Raw genomic sequence first — 7,895 nt, forward strand, 5'->3', positions numbered from 1 at the left:
ACACGATCTAGTGCATGACAAATTTCAAATATAAACGTGCCAAAGGGTTGTTTGATTGTGAAACTGAGAGTGCTCAATGGCTTCAATAGGGCCTATCAAATTGGATCAAGCATTATTTGCAAAACATCCACCAAGTCTTCCCACATTGTGCCATTTTCGTTCCAAGTGGAACGCTAAAGAACCAAAGAGGACGTTCATGCGTAAAAGATGGAAATCTGAGGAAGCTCTAACTAAATCTGAGCCTGGAATTCGAGGCCTAAACTTGGTGATTGTGGATATTGAATGGGAATTTCAAGACACAGAACAGGTAGGAGGTTGGGTGTTGACAAATAGAACTCTTTCGCGAATTAAAAATCATTTGAGGGAATGATTTCCGATTCCAAGGGCTTAGGGATTTCAATTTTAAAAACTGTTTTTTTTTCTTTTTCAAAAACTTGTCGTTTGTATCAATCAAAATCACCGACTTTGAATGAAGTCAAATTTGGGCGAAGTTATTTTATTACACATTGGGTTTGTAGTCTGTGTTTTTTATCTCTTGGTCGAATCTAAAATTGACCGAATATCGTAAGTTACAAACGATCAAGATGGGTTTTGATTAATTAGAATATGTTATCAAAAATATCTTCGTTTTTCTAAGGCACCAATATGATTATAAATGTTGTCTTTCACACAATTGCTAGTGAGGATTTGCCAATGAATGAATGAGCACTGGGGGTAGTGTTTAATTGTAATTTCAATTTGCCAAGCCTTGAATTCACTTGAACAGCCTTAAAATGTGGGTTCCTAAATTACAATAACTAGCGCATTCCATTGAATATTCTTCTCAATTTCCATGCGTGGGAGAGACTTCCGGCTTAGACTGGCAAACATTATATCCTTGGGATTTGCTTTGCATAAAAGCATTTTTGAGTAAAAGCTTAACCATGTCAACGATGAAAGCGAGCGAGAGAATGGAGGAAAAGTGCTTTAGGCAAGATATGACAAAATTGTGTTCTTCAGCTTATCTCCGTGGTAAAATTCTTTCAAAAGGTTAGCAAGGTTTAAGTATGCAATCGCTTTTCAAAGAGGAAGGAACAACCTTTCCTAATACCGGTCTTGAATTTATATCGTCAAGCATAAACACAGGGACTTTCTGAGCACTGAAGCCTAAGTTAATCCACACAACCAAAGTAATAACAAACTACCTAAAGCTTTGTCTTCTAAGATGTCATAGATGAACACCGTCCTTCATTGCGTGCATTAGGCTGCCATATTAGCCTTGGATCTCTTTGTGAGACTAGCGTGACGTGATCCTTATATCTTGAACAGAAAATTTGCCGATCTTCTAGCTGGGAACAAGTATGAACACGTAACATTGCCAACATATTGAAAAATCAGATAGGTACGAGTACTTTTGCATAATAGAAAAGTGTAACGCTAGCCGAAAAGTTCTCCAAGATGATGCATGGAGAGAAAGAAATCCCTGCCTCAATTCGGGTAGAATGGTATTATTCTGGGCCTGGTTCTCGTCTCCGTTCACTTACTAGCTGAGATATGTAATGTTCCACCATATCTCATCCACATCATTTCCTCAAGGGTCTGTATGGAACCCCTTTTTTGGAACGACGTAGTAAAGGGCCCCGTGGTAACCTTGAGATGGAGGAAACATCTCATTAGATAGACATTCTAGCCGAGCCTTGATCTCAAGGGTTCACTCTCCAGTGAATATGTGGATCATCCCCAAATAGTAGAATTGAACCATGGTCCTGACCAAGTGGACCACTTGCTACCACGATTATCTTTGCATTAGCTCATAAATCTTGGAGTAGGACCTGGTTTGTGTCCTTCTTCAATATTCATGACTTCCGTGGCTTGGAATGTCATGGTTGGAGCTAAAAAGCAAGAAAAACCCCTTTCTATCTTGGTCACATTGGGAAATCATTCTCCATTTCCGGGTCCAATCCTCGGCGAGCTTCCGCATTAGTGCCAGAAAAATGGGGAAGCGAGCAAAAAGTGTCATTGAAGAAAAACAAGGATTACCACATCACATCCTTCCCATCGCAATGCTTGATAGCCGGGAACTTACTTTGTTTCCACAGAATATCGTAGACAAACGCACACAAAAACCCAGTCAGGATCCACTTGGATGGATCCAACCAACCTCCCCCCAATTCTGTCCAAAGTTCCAAACAAAGAGAGCCAAATTAAAGTGTTGATATTCAACAACGTTGCCAAAGCTTGAGGAAAGTTCGCCTCAAGTCATCAGAACTGTTTCGGAGTGTTTCAACGTGTATCCATCCCCTCCTTTTCCTGTTCCTTCTGTATAGTGTAGTAGTCTCCATTCTTTTGTTCGTTCCTCTCAAGCCATGCATTTCTCTTGGGCAGAAATTGAAAATCCCCCCTCTCTATCCAGTCGTCTGGCCTTTCCCAATTTCAGTTCCAGTTCCACCTTGTTCCTTTTCCGTCTTTTCCTCAGCAATTCCACCACTAGCACCACCCTCGTGTCTCTACCCAAAAGGCGTCTTTTGGGTCTGATCCAGGTCTGTTGAGTACACGTTCAAGTGGAACAAGTGAAGCCGAGCAAGATCAAGGGGGGAGGGAGTTTATATCCTCAATTCCTTTGGAAAATGAATGGCCATTATTTCAAAAGTCTCGCTTCGACCACATTTTCGGGAGAAAGGGGGAAAAGCATCTTGGTCTAAATTGTCGAGGAGAGGTTTAAGTTTGTTCAAACGTTTAACTGATACCTTTAAAGTGCATCCATTCGCCGCAGGATCATTAGTAACATTATCTCACCCAAAATGATTGGTTCGTTATCAGATCGGCCGGAAACCCAGACCATAAGTCAGCTTCTAGTCTCTATCTCTCAGGATCTGCCAGGATAATGCAATGAAAAAAAACGAGCGACGCTGAGTGATTTCTTCATAGGAAACCGAGAATTTTCATGTCAACATTTGTTCAATTTTGAGGCCTTGACATTTCATGAACATTCTACGACTGTCAAATACTGTAGTACTCGGATCCATGTATCGACACATACACACTCACACACATGCAATGAGATGTTGTGTCGTCGACAATACAGTACGTCAACCCCAGACAATCTGTGACATTCCTAATGTGTCAAGACAAATGGCTATAGGAACCAATTCAGACCATATGGGTCCCAACAGATGTGATTGGGCGATGCCCGGGTTCAGTTTGATCTCAGCTATGGAATCGATCGGACTTTTCCTAGGTTTGCTCAGCACTCGGCATGACTCTTGAAATGCAAATTCCAAAGATATTCAGGAACAACGCCGAAACACCTGAAGTCATCGGCATATTTGTCACACCCGTCGTCCTGTTGTGTCGAATAATTGTTCGAGTATATGTGCGTATGATGCTTGAGGAAGTCTCAGGTAGACATTAAACACCCTCAAGTCCTTCCACTTCGCTTGAACACTCATCCATTAGCGTAGAAAGACTAAAGAGTTGACTCCTCCCCCTTTCAGCTATCATGAATTACGTCTAATTGAAAATGTGCCATCGGATTCAGGCCCAGATCGAGAGGTACGTGAAACACACTTGGAGGCGTCCATAATGGGTGTCAAGTCCTGACGCATCATATCAAATCCTCGATCTCTCTTATTCCTTCTGAAGATCTGGCGGGTCTCTTTGGAAGTCAAAATCGGCTCGGATCAATCTGCAAATAAAGTGGTTCCTATTTGAGGATGATTCGTACAAGAGTCGAAGTACGGCCGGCATTCCAGGGTGCAGATGAAACATGTTAGAGCCTCGGGAGGGATTGAGAATATTGATTTGAAAGTTCCAGGGATGATGGACAGACCCCCTTGGGTGTGAGCTAGAATCCCATATGGAATGGTGTCCGATTACGTCTGCAATATTTCAAACACGTACACTAGTTTGAATCGCGTGGATGCCGCTGAGGTGTCAATCCATCAAAAAATCCAATTACTCTTCTAGAAGTGGTTGGCCCGCAGCTCGAGTCTTAAGAGGATTTTTTTTTCAATCATCCAAAATTTGTGAATGGGCTTATTCGATGGTTATTTGCAAAGGCCGCGAAAAGATAGGCATGTAAGGAAAAGAAAATATTGGCGAATTGTCACTTTGGAGAGACTATCAGATGGGTTTGCTATGCGTTTTGGGTGTGGGACGCGCAACTTTCGATTGGAAATGGTTGTCTGACGACAAGACAAATGGGAAATAAAACTTAATTGCAGTAATTGCTCTGGGTGTGGCTCCTCTCTTTGACTGAAAGGTGTGTCAAGCAAAAGTACGATGTGCCAATGCTGAACTCTCTTAAGTCAATTTAAAGCCAATCGGCCAAAATACTACCCTCCAAAGAGGTATTCAACACTAGAGAAGCTTTTAGCCACAAGGCAAATTTTGCCTCGGACTTCCTTGCTTGCAATCATTCTTCGCTTGGTTTCCAATCGTCATAAATATGCTATGGATGCATTTATGGTTTTACGCTTATCCTGATTCGTACTCTAATTTGTCATTTTTGATGGGAACTTGGAAAGATTTAGAGGCAGATAAGTCTTGGGAGGCTGCCCGCTTGGAGCCGAAAAGGGCAGGATTGGCAATAACAAAGAACGTACGCCGAAGGACACGCCAAAACATATCTAATTAAGAATCTCTCAAAAGAATAGTACTTATCGAGATTTGTAGATCTACCATGGCTTCCACAAGAGCAACACCGACCAAATTCAATCAACGCCATGAAATGTTTTTTTTTTCTTCAATGGTAGCTAGCTCTTAATAAAATGCCAAGAGCCAATTTCAAAAAACGACGTAAGAGAGAAAGAATGCCTGTTGCCAAAATATGGGAGGGGCCCTTGAATCCGGGTGGGCTTTGAAGGCCCAATCGTTTTCCAATCAAGGCACTTCCAAAATGGGAAAAGTGCCATAAATCAACATTATTGAATGTTGGTTGGGTGTCTCGCCAGTTTCTCGATTTCCCTCCCTTCAATAACTTGAATAGGAGTGGCCACATGAAATGAAATTTCCAAATGGAAATCGATTTGCCATGCATTTGGTCTTGGTTTCCGAAGAAGTCCAAGCTCAAGAACTCGGAATGCATTTCAATGATTTGAATACATCTAGGCCACAACGATTGAGTACAACTCTTAGACATCAGATGGGTGAGATAGATTGACGTCCTCTTACAAACTAATGCCCAATTTCTGTCGTACAGGTGCTCTGGCTTCTTGGGTTCAGAAGCCTAAGTATGCACTCACATCAGTAAATGCCGTCTTATTTGAAATTCATCCGAGCACATTGGGGGGACAGTTCCCAAACCATTTGAAAGAGATGCATCTCTCAGTCACTACACGAAATTGACACAACTTGATGCATATGTCTTAACTTGACAAATGAAGCTCATGCTCTTCATGTACTATGCAAAAACAATACTAAGATGTTATACAAGTGCCTTTTTTTGGTTTCACTTAGATCTCTATGCTCACAAATTTCTTTTTCGCCCATTCATATCATAGTTTGTGAATAGCTGCTCGAATTCATGGTCGTTTCAAATACCATAACCCATACTCATTGCATGCGTTCCCATAGTCTGTTGCCAATATTTCTCCTCTCTCTCCTTTCTTTCCTTCTCTTAAATTGCCAATGCAATCAAAGATAATGGTTTCGAGTGCTGCATAGAGCCCCGAAAAATATCCTTTCTTTCTGTGGATAAAAGCATTGCAGTGGTCGATCAAAGAAACTCAAGCCTTTATGAGATCTTCTCAATGAAGAGGAACGAAGATGAGCAGGAAATTTGTAAAAGTTCCTGTTTGTTCCAATTTCTCGGGTCTGATCCCTTTTAATTTAGCCACCCATTTATCATGGTGTTATCGTTTCCATTGCACAGGTGATTTATCCGGATGGAGGGGACATTTTGTCATGAAAGCTGGCAATAAAACGTATTTGGGTTTGATTCGCAACTTTTTCTTCACCGGAACTTTTTTTTACCCGTTGTAAGGTGATACGCTTATCTATGATATCCAGAGGGGATTTCGAGTCTGTAACTGTAAATAGGCTGAAGCACCAATGGGGCATGCTGAAAGTGAAGCAAGAAAAGTTTTTAGGGTTCAATTCCCGCATAAATCTTGATCTCTTTCCTTGTGACCTAGCCTACGGACTGTGTACGTGGTATCGCCGAAAGTAGGGAATGGAATAGGGTTGTGTCGATTCGGTATCTTTCCCCCTTCTACACACTCTGCTACAAGGAGATGTTCTTTTCCGCCCTATTTCCAGACTTTTCAACATTTTTTCTTAGACCCGGAATCAATCAGCTCGAACGAAGAGCGTGGGGCAAATTTAAATCTCATCCGTTTTATGTGGAACACGCTCGGACTCAATTCAGGTCTATAACTTGAATTATTTATTCGGTCCGATTTCGTAATTCGTTAAATGGCCACCACATTCCAATTAGGTTAGGGCCAACATATCTACCGAAAGTACAGCATAATCTGGGCAGATTGTACTCAAGACGTTAGTTTTCATTCACTTTTCGGTTGGCACTAGGGGAAAAGAGCCTTTTGTCTTGAGTGAGCTCAGTTGTCAGTGCACTTTATCCATTAGCCTATTGACCTAAATACATGGGGCATTGGTTCTTTTAGCTCACTCTCCTGGCGTCTGGTTCTCAAAATATCATTATCCGTTTATCGCACTTTATTGATGTTACACTCGTCATGATGTGACCTCGCCCAATGAATCCATGAGCAGTCGTCGTATTGTCTGGGCAGTATGATAACAGGATTTAAATCTTCGCTCTCATCGCAAGGCCCCCTTTGCCCCCCAAAAAAAGAAATCCTCTGCCCCTCTGGACACTTGAATTTGTGGCGAATCGGCATTGATCTAGAGCTCTTGATAGAAAGTGAACTCATGTAGGGAGCACACCAAAAGGACATTGACTTGTTTGCTTGTTAGGTTCGAAAAACCAAGTATGTACTACTAATGGTTTTGGGAGGGGATCCTTGGTTCTTGTTCCCACTCTCTCTGAAGAGTTCTCTATTTAGCCCCATACTACACCCTCGCCAATCGCGTTTTCCTTCCCCTCCTCTATTTTCTTTTTCTACCTCCTCCCCATAAAGAAATCTATGGCGAGTGAGAGAAACATTGCGCCTGCCTCACAAACATCCCCATGATTTCGTGACACTTCACGGTGGGTCAAGAGGTGTTTGAGAGAAATTCTGGGACTTGTCTAGCCTGAATCCTTCATCATTTCATGATGAGAGCCAATGTGGTTTAGAAGTCCAGATCGGGGTTTCTATACAGATGGTATTCTTTACTCTCCAAACCAGCAGAATGATTACATGTTTCTAGAGTTTCCCGGACTTAGTGTTGACCTTTAAGTAGAAAATGGACTCCATGAATAATGTACCAAGTTCCATTTGTGGTTGGAGGGGTTCATGTGTTTCTGGGATGTTTTTGCAAATCGCTCTCTAACGTTCGTTCATTGCCAACTTGAAAACATTTCCTGTTATTTCTCTTTTGACTATTCCTAGCCATGTGCCAAGTCTTCCTTAAAAATACCAATCAATATAACTTTGCTGTTCAATCCAAATACACGTAAACTCAACTCAAACAGATCATACGTTTAGATGGTCTAACCTATCAAAATACCCCCCTCCCCCATCTTTGACCCAACGTGGGTCTCATTTAAAGCACGGCACGTTGAGAAGAATAGTTCCTCTTTTGGCCGTCAAGTTCTTGACTGGAAGTAGGGCGCTGGAGGCTAACTCACCCTCTTCTGTCCGAGCCCTGGAAACCGTACGTACTGAGATCTTGCATCTTGCACAGTACATAACGAGCAATAGTAGGATCGTCGAGGAGGAGGAGGAGGAGACGGGGCGTTCAACGAAGGAACCGAAGGAACGAACGGACAGAACTTTAGGAGCGTCGGGTGAAGC

This window comes from Tigriopus californicus, chromosome 5 (genome assembly GCF_007210705.1).
Source record: "Tigriopus californicus strain San Diego chromosome 5, Tcal_SD_v2.1, whole genome shotgun sequence".
Taxonomy (NCBI): Eukaryota; Metazoa; Arthropoda; class Copepoda; order Harpacticoida; family Harpacticidae; genus Tigriopus; species Tigriopus californicus.